Here is a 10,066-nt window from a genome sequence, read left to right as displayed (position 1 = left end):
CCTACCTCGTCCCCATATTGTTTTTATTTACTTTTTTTCTGTTTTGCACCCCAGTATTTCTACTTACACATCATCATCTGCACATCTATCACTCCAGTGTTCATTTGCTAAATTGTAATTACTTCGCCACTATGGCATATTTACTGCCTTGCCTCCTTACTCCATTTGCACACATTGTGTATAGATTTTTCTATTTTGTTATTGACTGTACTTTTGTTTATCCCACGTGTAACTCTGTGTTGTTGTTTATTGTCGCACTGCTTTGCTTTATCTTGGCCAGGTGGCAGTTGTAAATGAGAACTTGTTCTCAACTGGCCTACCTGGTTAAATAAAGGTGAAATTAAAAAAGTCCATTCTACTGCCAATGTTTGTCTATGGAGACTGCATGGCTGTGTGCTCGATTTTATACACCTGTCACCCACAGGTGTGGCTGGAATAGACAAATTCTCTACTGTGAAGGGGTGTCCACTTACTTCTGTGTATATGTAGTGTATTACTGTGACCCCTATCTAAAGGTGGGAACAAACATTGTGCTTTGATTGCTGATAATTCTGAAGACCTTCGCCTCACAAGCAACCATTAATCCTTATCTTCAGCACCTTGGACACTGGCGAGGAGAGAACGGACACTCGCGGAGGGCGAGATGAAACGGCTGTTGACAGGGACTCAACCGAACCACACCACATGGCAGGGCCTCTCCGAGGACTTGTTGAGTAGAGTGAACAGAATCATATGGCGTCACACACACTGGCAGAATGCATTAGTTCACTATTCAATGCCATGTCTTGTCCCACAGCATGGATGTTTCTAAGCACAGGCAGGCAAGACTGCTCGATCGTAAGTAAATGTATGCGTTTCGGTGTGTGGTCGGAAAGAGAAATGTCTGTGTAAGATGTCTTTTGGAAACCCTAGGTGATTGAAGGACAAGTGGAAAAAGACAGCATAGACACCTGTATGCTCCTGTCCTCGACACTCCCCCGTCTCCCTCTCCGTCTGTCCCCTCCTCCCCGTTTCACCTTCACTAATTTTCTCTCCCTGACACCCCCTCCTCTCTCTTTTCCCCTTACCTGCTGAGTCTGCTCCCAGGTTTGCTTGGACGCTCTTCTGTTTTTTTTCTTTCTCCCTCCTCTTTGTGCCTCCCAAATGGCACCCTAATCCGTATATAGTGCACTACTTTGGACCAGAGCACCAAGGGCCCATTCTCACCCCTGCCCTCCCATTCTTTCTCTCTCTTTCCCTCTTTTCCCCCTCCCTCCTTCCCTCCAGCTACCCCAGCGTTAGGACTGGGGGGGGGGGGGGCTGCTTTGAAGTAGGGAGTGTAGAATCGGCACTCAATAATTGAAGGAGATAAAAATAGCACCTGCCTTGTTTAGAAAGCTTTTTATTTTACACACCCAGATGGAGCGCCAACTCGCTCTCTCCCTCACTCACTCATCGCACACATGCTGGCTTGGCTCGACACGCACGGACACACACACACACAGGCTCACGGTGGGAGCTACAGGTCTGCATGTAGGGACGTGTGTGTGTGTGTATCTGAATCGGATGGTAGTTTCACTTCACCTCTTTATATTAATAGATTGTTTGTTTTTCAGTAAAGAGAAAGACTGCTTGCGAAAGGCAAGCAGTATCATTAATAGTCTCCTGAATAAAGACCCTTCTTGTTTCTTTTGATTGAGACCAAACTGGGCTCTCTCTGTTACATGCAGTAGCAATTTGCCTGAGGATGAGGATAAGATCAAACTCACGTGAGCAAATGACAGTGATGATGATATCAATGTGAAAGTAAACATACAGTACGTACCATACTGTTTTTAAAGTAACGTTTCTGTGTTTCCAGATTTCTATGAAATATAACCTAGAAGTAATTACAATATGAGTGATGTAAATGTACTTTTAACATTTTTTATTTCAATATTTTCAAAGCAGATTTTCTGTGTTGGAATTGTGTGCATGTACCTCAAGGGTATTCTGGTCATTAAAAATATTAATCTGACTAGACCGCTGATTGGCCAGCTCAGCCAATGAGCCAACATGACGTCATGTTCTATGAGGAAATATCAAGCATTTTTAAGTTTAAGTTTTGGCCACAAATATGAGTATAAGATGAGTAAATCACAGTATTTGGGCATGAGTTAACAGAGTATGAACTTTTAAAAGTGAGATTGTAGCTGGACAGTTAAGCTTTTGGGATTTCTAGTCTGCGGTTATTTCTCATTGAGGAATCTTTAATAGACGGGCGAGGCTGTGTTCGAAATTACGTCCGATTCCCTATTAAGTGCACTATTTTTGTCCAGGGCTCAGATCCCAAATGGCACCCTATAACCTATTTAGTGCACTACTTTTGAGTAGGTAAGTACACTATAAAGGGAATAAGGGCCCATTTGGGATGCTGGGATGCAGCAAAGAACATTCTTTAAGCAATAAGGCACGAAGGGGTGTGGTATATGGCCAATATAACTGTTCTTATGCGCAGGCCTGGATATTTTGCTAACACCTTAGCTGTGGTATTTTGGCCATATACCACAAACCCTGAGGTGCCTTATTGCTATTATAAACTGGTTGCCAATGTAATTAGAATAGTAAATAGTATTTTTTTTTTATACCCATGGTTTACGGTCTGATATACCAAGGCTGTCAGCCAATCAGAATTCAGGGCTCAAACCACCCAGTTTATAATTGAGTTTGAACAATTGGGACGATATTCATAAAGCATCTCAAAGTTGGAGTGCTGATCCAGGATCAGGTACCCCCTAATTATATCCATTATGACCTAAAATGACAAACTGATCCTAGATCAGAACTACAGTACAAACTAGTAATTTAAGCTTCGTGATGTCTTTCTGTTTCTCTTTGCGTTGCAGAACAGATTCCATCCCACTCTAAGACCGCTGTGATCTGGTAAAGAGAAGCTTTGAAACTCAGGGCGCGTTCAGTTCGTGAAACGTTTTGCTACATTTCGCAACAGTGTCAATTGAACAAAACGTTTTCCCCCAAGCTGCGTACACTGTTCTCCAACGCTGCTCCCATTTTGTGGGTGTAGCGGGTTGTGAACTGATCCATATGAGCGTGGCCTTTTGAAATCCCAAAACGTGTGCAGCAGCTCACACAAGCAGTGCAATACACAGCACACAGTCACCCTCTGAGCCACCATCATCACAACGCTCTTCAACTGGTCGTTCAGAACAACCCAATTAAATGTTGCGCAACGTTGTGCCCTGTTGAACACGGCCCTGGTAGTCTGGCAGAGAGAATCCCTGTTTGTCAAGTGGAGACAGAACATCATGACCTTCTTGGCTGACATTGTCATGCACTGGTGTAGGTGTCAGTAAATGCAGATCTATGGCGGGGGAGACTCATCCTGAAGATTCACTTAAGGGCAATATGACTATGTCATGACATGGGTTGGACCAATACAAAGAAGAGTCCTCTGATTGGATGTGTTCACTCAGTCTATTAGTCTCGGGCCGTTTGAGTTGCACAAGTTACCGCTGCCATACTCTTGGCAATACTGAGTTCACTAAATAGGGAATAGGGTGCTACTTGGGATGCAACCATTGTCTCCCGGGTTCTCTTGTCTTACAAACCACTTTGACTTCATGGATTGTTTATGTGTGCCATTCAGAGGGTGAATGGGCAAGACCAAAGATTTAAGTGCCTTTGAACTGGATATGGTAGTAGGTTCCAGGCTCATCGTTTTGTGTCAAGAACTGCAACACTGGTGAGTTTTTCACGCTCAGCAGTTTCCCATTTGTATCAGGAATGGTCCACCACCCAAAGGACGTCCAGCCAACTTGACACAACTTTGGGAAGCATTGGAGTCATCATGGGCCAGCATCTTGTGGAGTCCATAACCCAATGAACTGAAGCTGTTCTGAGGGCAAAAGGGGGTGTTTTGTATATTGTGTGTCAGTGGAGGCTGCTGAGGGGGAGGACGGCTCATTTTAATGGCTGGAACGGAGTAAATGGAATGGCACCAAACACACGGAAACCATGTGTTTGATGTATTTGATACCATTCCACTAACTCCATTCCAGTCATTACCACGAGCCCATCCTCCCCAATTAATAAGGAGTCACCAACCTCCTGCGATGTGTGTTTGCACTGTATGCACCGACAAAACTACCATCTGTGTGTGCATGCAATTCTCTTTTCCAGGCAGTAGGGGGAGACATGCTCTTAGCTAAACCTCCCCCTGATTGATCGTGACCCAGGTATTTCCCAAACCAGCCATCCGGAGCCTGGCGCGCGCACGCGCACAAACACACAGCCCGAAAATAACCAGGAGGTGGGGAAGGAGTGGGTGGCAGCAACACCAGGAGTGGAAGACAAAAGCAGAGGATGAGAAAGACTGAGCGCTGATACAGTTCCTCAGTAAGTAGTCAACATGAGGAGAGAGCAGGAGAACCAGGTGAGTCCTAAAGACGTAGAGAAACTCAATGATCATTCTCAAATGGTGACACGTATCTGGCCTCTATTGGTGGACTTGCCTGAATTGATGGTGGTAGACAATATGATGTCGAACCCCAATAGAGCTCTATTGCTCCGAAAAACTCTACGTCACGTACCTGGGGCCATATGTAAATCCAGCGTCTCAGTAGGAGTGCTGATCTAGGATCCGTTTTGTATTTTAGATCACAATGAATAAGATTAAATGGACAAGGTGGATCTGATCCTAGATCAGCAGTCCTACTCTGATAGGTTTTTATGGAAAGGACCCTGGAGGAACAACAGTACCTCCTGCCTCTAAAGCCTCAGATCATAAAGGCATTCAGTCCCAAAACGCAACTTCTTGTCGAATCCCAGTCTTTATCCTTAGAGGACCCGTGTGCAACAAGGGTACCTTGAATATCCTTATGTTTGTAGGCTGCGTGACCTGTCCAGATAAATGCATTGTTTAGCAAGATCTCGCCATAGTTTTGCAAGTTCTGAGAGGGGCCTTGTACAGTTCACCACCATGGACAGATTCTAGTGATTGATGCGGAAGTGATTAACGTAGCTATGCAGCAGTTTGCAAATGCAGACAAGACACCAGGGCAGGGACTTACCAACACGCAGAAATAAATACATCAATTGTGAACAAAAACTTTTTTTTATTCTTACCTTTCATAAAAGAACACTGCCCGCCCCGCATGTACAATGCTGGGAATAGTAACAGCACTGCTAGGCATGCTAAATATAGCAGCCAGTGAGCGCTAGCATTGTCAACTTCAGCAGGAGTGCTGCTACACGTGTGACTGTAGTGAATATACACAGCTTGCTATAAATATAAATATCAACCTCGCCATGCGTTGAACACGATTCGTGGTTATGACCCCGTAGATGTCCCATCGCATGTGAACACATCAATGTTCGAATTATAACCGAGATTGAGCACAAAACAAAAACACGCAACATTGCGTAAATACTGCGACCATATGCGTATCTAGAAGGGATTTACTCTCCTTATGTTAAGTATTTCTGACAAAGGTCTCGGTTAAATCATCAATGTTTTGTTGTAGTGTTGGTGCTCTAGCTGATCAACGATGGATATATATATATACGTATATGTGTGTGTATATATATCTCACACAAAGGATTTGTGTTTGAAAGCTCTGTGGGGGTTCTAGTATATTTTTATTACCTGACACATTGCAGAAATACAAAGCCAATAAAAATAGACTTCAGTTCTCAATCGAAGACGCTTGTGCAGTAAACCGTGACTTTATTTGTGATGGGAGGGAGACTTAAAGCCTCGTTATGTAACATAGCATGTGAACGGCGAGAGACGGAAACCGGTTGGAGGGGGTTAGGGGGAGTGATAAGAGAAGAAGCACCATGCTATGTGGTCTATGCATAAAGGGATCCAAACACTCATAACGAGGGAACACTGTGTACTTTGTGTCCTCGAAGATGCGGGTGTTTGATTTATATATATATTTTTTTTAAGCAACCAGCGCTATACTGCAAACTATACTCATCAGAAGAACAAGTGCATTCCCAAATTCATGAATCTATTCATTCGGGGAACTCGGGGGAAATTATGTGAATGACTGGGTGAAGGGATGAATGAATTAACCCAATGTGAGAGTGTGTGTGTGCATTCCCTGTCAATGAGTGCGAGTTGCAGGCAGCTAGCTAGCTACACGTTTGCGGGGGCGATATTGCACATAAAGGTTTCGGGTAAATGAAGAAAGAAACACCCACCCACTCGCAAAAACACCCACGCACTTAAAAAAAAAAACGGGTGTTGCGCAGCGGGTAAATGTGACAATGGCAGGGCACCCGTCCGTTGATAAATATCCACCGCCTCTATTCATGCAGACTCTTCTCTTGAGGTGGTTATTGTGCAGCAGCTCTGGACCACGTGATGGGGGGGGGGGATTCTATAAATAGCTCCTATAGCTCAGCTTCCATTGACATCATTTAGGCAGGAGAGATGGAAAAATAAACAGGCAGGAATCGGGGAGGGGAGGAAAGGGATCCTTAATCTGAGCTTGAAATTCAAACACCCCCCCACCCATAGTAAAAATAAAAAAAACATTGTCCGTTTCCTAGAACGACTATGCGTCTCCCAATACGAGATGGAATGGAAACCCGAAGGCAGATGGGAGGGACAGCAAACAAATGAAAAGCAGCCGTGTATACACACTGTCACATGTGGGAGACGCGGGGGCCACCCATAAGGCAAATGTTTTGGATGGCTTTTTTTAAATAATGTTAATGGAAACCATGTATTATTGACATACTTTAAAATCCAACCGTTTTTAGATGGCGGCCGTATTTACATGTATTTATCAAGTCATGCTTCCGTTATGATGGCGAGAGAGTTTAAACGGGAGGTGACTGGTTTGTTTATGTTTTCATAGAGGAGGACAGCACTCTGTTTCCATGGTCGGTGGTTCTTAGTCATCTCCTGAATCGTTCTCTCCAGACAGCCTTGGCTCTGAACCCTGAGTGCTGCTGCTGCTTGGCTCCTGATGGTTCCCGATGACGTCTTATGATCCATCTCTGCTCGTTGGCCCCCTATCACACATCAAGTCTTCCCTCGAGCTCTGGAAAGGCAAGGATGAAGACACATTTGCTTTACGCCAAAACACTCATATAGGCTTGTCACCCTTGGTAATTTGGTCTTAGATTTCATGATATAGGCCTAATGCAAGTAAATAAAAACACAGCGTATCATATCTGAAATGTGTTTTTATTACTACATGTTATTCTCCATGTTTGAGTATTGACCGTTTATCGGCCTTGGCTATATAGCCTATTAGTTCATATTTTACTTGACAATGTCATACAAGGAATCCTTTGCTTTAGGCTAAGGAAAATCTTATTCACCCCAATGATTTCATCTCAAACAAATTGGTTCCACATTAAATCGCGGAGCTATCATATCCCATTGAAGTAGGCCAAGTCTGCTCTACCCCTTAGCGTTTCAGCACCGGACCGAGTCGCTCATAGCCTTTCACCCAGACATACAGTAATGGGTGACCCATAGGCACGATTCTCTTGGCAACTCTACGAAATATGATCCTGTAGGTCACGTCTAAAGGGTGATGGGCAACATTCTGCGGGATCCGAAATGTGCTGATCTCAACTCCCTGCGGGCAGAGGATGAAATGATAAAGGGGCGAAATGAGTGACACTTGGCGGGTACCTCACACTCTCGAGGTGAGATGTATGACTGCGTCCCAGAAAGCACCCTATACCCTAGTGCACTGCTTTTAACCAGGGCCCACTTGGTGATACTTGAAAGTTTTCAGACACTCCTGAGGTGAGGCGTATGACTACGTCACAATAGCATCACATTCCCTACGTAGTGCATTAAGTTTGACCTGGGCCCATCGGGCTCTGGTTAAAAGTAGTCCTTTGTGTAGGGAATAGGATGCCTTTTGGTACAATGTGACTTTCCAATGTTCATATTTCGCTAATATCAGCCTATTTGTAATTTGGTTAGATCATAATTATTTAGAGGTTGTTGTGTAGGGTATGCTCATGTGGCGAATGGTTACGTATTAAAGTGATACAGTAGCCTTACTGGAGCCGGGATTTACCGTTTGTCTCAACACGCACAGGAGCTTAGCGTTTTAACAGCGGCACCTCGCCTTTCTAGGGCGCCACCTCAATATCGACGTTAGCGGTCGTGCAGTAAGTAGCCTGTAACAATTTGTCTGTAACAAAACTGTTAAGAACAACATAATAATGGTGCAAATTCTCACTATGATATAATTATTTTAGTTCACAAATTCCCAGGTTTTTCAGAAATCCTGTTTGGAAGATTCCTTGGAAGTTGTCGGAATTTTGCAACCCTTGGGCAAACTAAGTCAGAATCGTTGGCAGGTAGGGAGGGGGCTGTGGCTTTTTACTTGACAAACTGCAGTCTGGATGAGATTAAGAACCCTGCCTCCCCTACATGATCTGAGAGAGAATCACACAATGACGTCAAGTTGGTGAATGAATTGCAGCTAAGTAATATCTATAATGTATATCTATGGTATATAATCTCAACGAAAAGCTATATGCGAATGGATTTTGTAGTTTTCTTTTAGATTATACATCCCATCAACAAAGGCTCCCCTACTTTATATACAGATGTGACGCCCAGCTCAGCTCTCATAAAGGCAGCAGCAACCTGTAGTACGTCAGTCTTTGAGGCTACTTGTTCTTGTGTGTAGGCTGTAGTTTGTCTGGCAAACCCGCCTGCAGGCCTGCCTTGCCTACCTGTCTCCTGGGTCTGAGTTGCCTTGCAGCACGAAGGGTTAAAAAGGGTTAAATGGAAACGTAAACCACCCAACATTTACCCCATTTCTCTCCCCTTCACCCCTTGCCACCCATTTCGCCCCTCTCCCCTTGCCAGCTGAATTCATTCGATACTTTTTTTGAAAGTCACTCTTTCTCAGGGATATGCCTACCTAATGACGCAATGACGTCAATGCAGGTCAATAGCACACTGGCGAAGCGGACTGGCGGGCTGAGGCTACGGTGTGGCTGCGTGTGAACTAATGTAGTTGTCTCCCAATACACGGGAACGAGTCTCCGCGGTAAACCCGTTTGGTTGCCCATGGTATAGCCATTATAAGAAAGATTGCCTATTGATAGGCTATCATTCCCTTCACACTAAACTTCGTTATTTGACTCAATTGCTGTGAGAGCTGGTTGGACCTGGTCGTCTAACACTGTGAATGGAGCGGGAGATAAGTCGATCTGCATCACAATATCACATGTTGCACGGATCATTCATACTTCCCTGCTCCCTAGTCATTCACATTTATTGCGGTGCGCATCGCATAGCCTATGAGGATGATTAAAATTACCCCATTTTTTGGCGGGCTTCTTTCATCAGTTGGTTTTCGCGCTTAACTCGGTGTTCCCGTCCGCGCTCTGTTCCTGAATAAGAACAACACCAGATATGTTCGCCCCAGATAGATAACTGAAACGACGCGCACGGCTTGACCCCCTTTCGCCGTCCTGCTTTGGGCTCCGACCTAGAACTCTTTCCCTTTCTTTGTCTCAAAAAGTATCTCATTCAGACGAAGCCCTTTTGCAGACTACTCGAGCACAAACAGACAATACTTCTCACACAGGTAAGCGCTTTCTTTTGTACCAGAGGGAATCGTGACTACCCCAGAGGTGCGGGAAGTTGTCTCTTTTAACCCTGGCAATCAGGGTAGCCCACTACACGCAGTTATGATGAGACTTTAGTTCAGCATAATCTTGAAGCATGCTATTTTATGTAGCCTTTGCACTGATATCCTACATGGACAGATGTTTTAGCCTAGGCTACAAAGCCTTATATCTGAGGCATCTGAACACATGCATGTGCAAAACCGTTATTGTTATCGTTTAGGCTATGATAACTAACACTGGCTATATGGACAGTGGATATGTTGTTCAGAGTTACTGTGAGTTCTGCACTTTGGGAGAGATCCGCAATAAACACTGTGAGTCTAAGACCGTGCGGGCTGAGCTAATGCGTAGGCGTATTCACGTGCCGGGGTTCCTCCGCTTAGCCGGCTACTCTGCTGGGATGCCTAGTAACAGAGAGCATGGCACATAGCCTATAGCTGTCCATGGCAGCTCCACACAC

This window comes from Oncorhynchus mykiss, chromosome 2 (assembly GCF_057628025.1).
Source record: "Oncorhynchus mykiss isolate SJ-2025 chromosome 2, ASM5762802v1, whole genome shotgun sequence".
Classification (NCBI taxonomy): Eukaryota; Metazoa; Chordata; class Actinopteri; order Salmoniformes; family Salmonidae; genus Oncorhynchus; species Oncorhynchus mykiss.
This window is presented reverse-complemented; position numbering follows the sequence as displayed.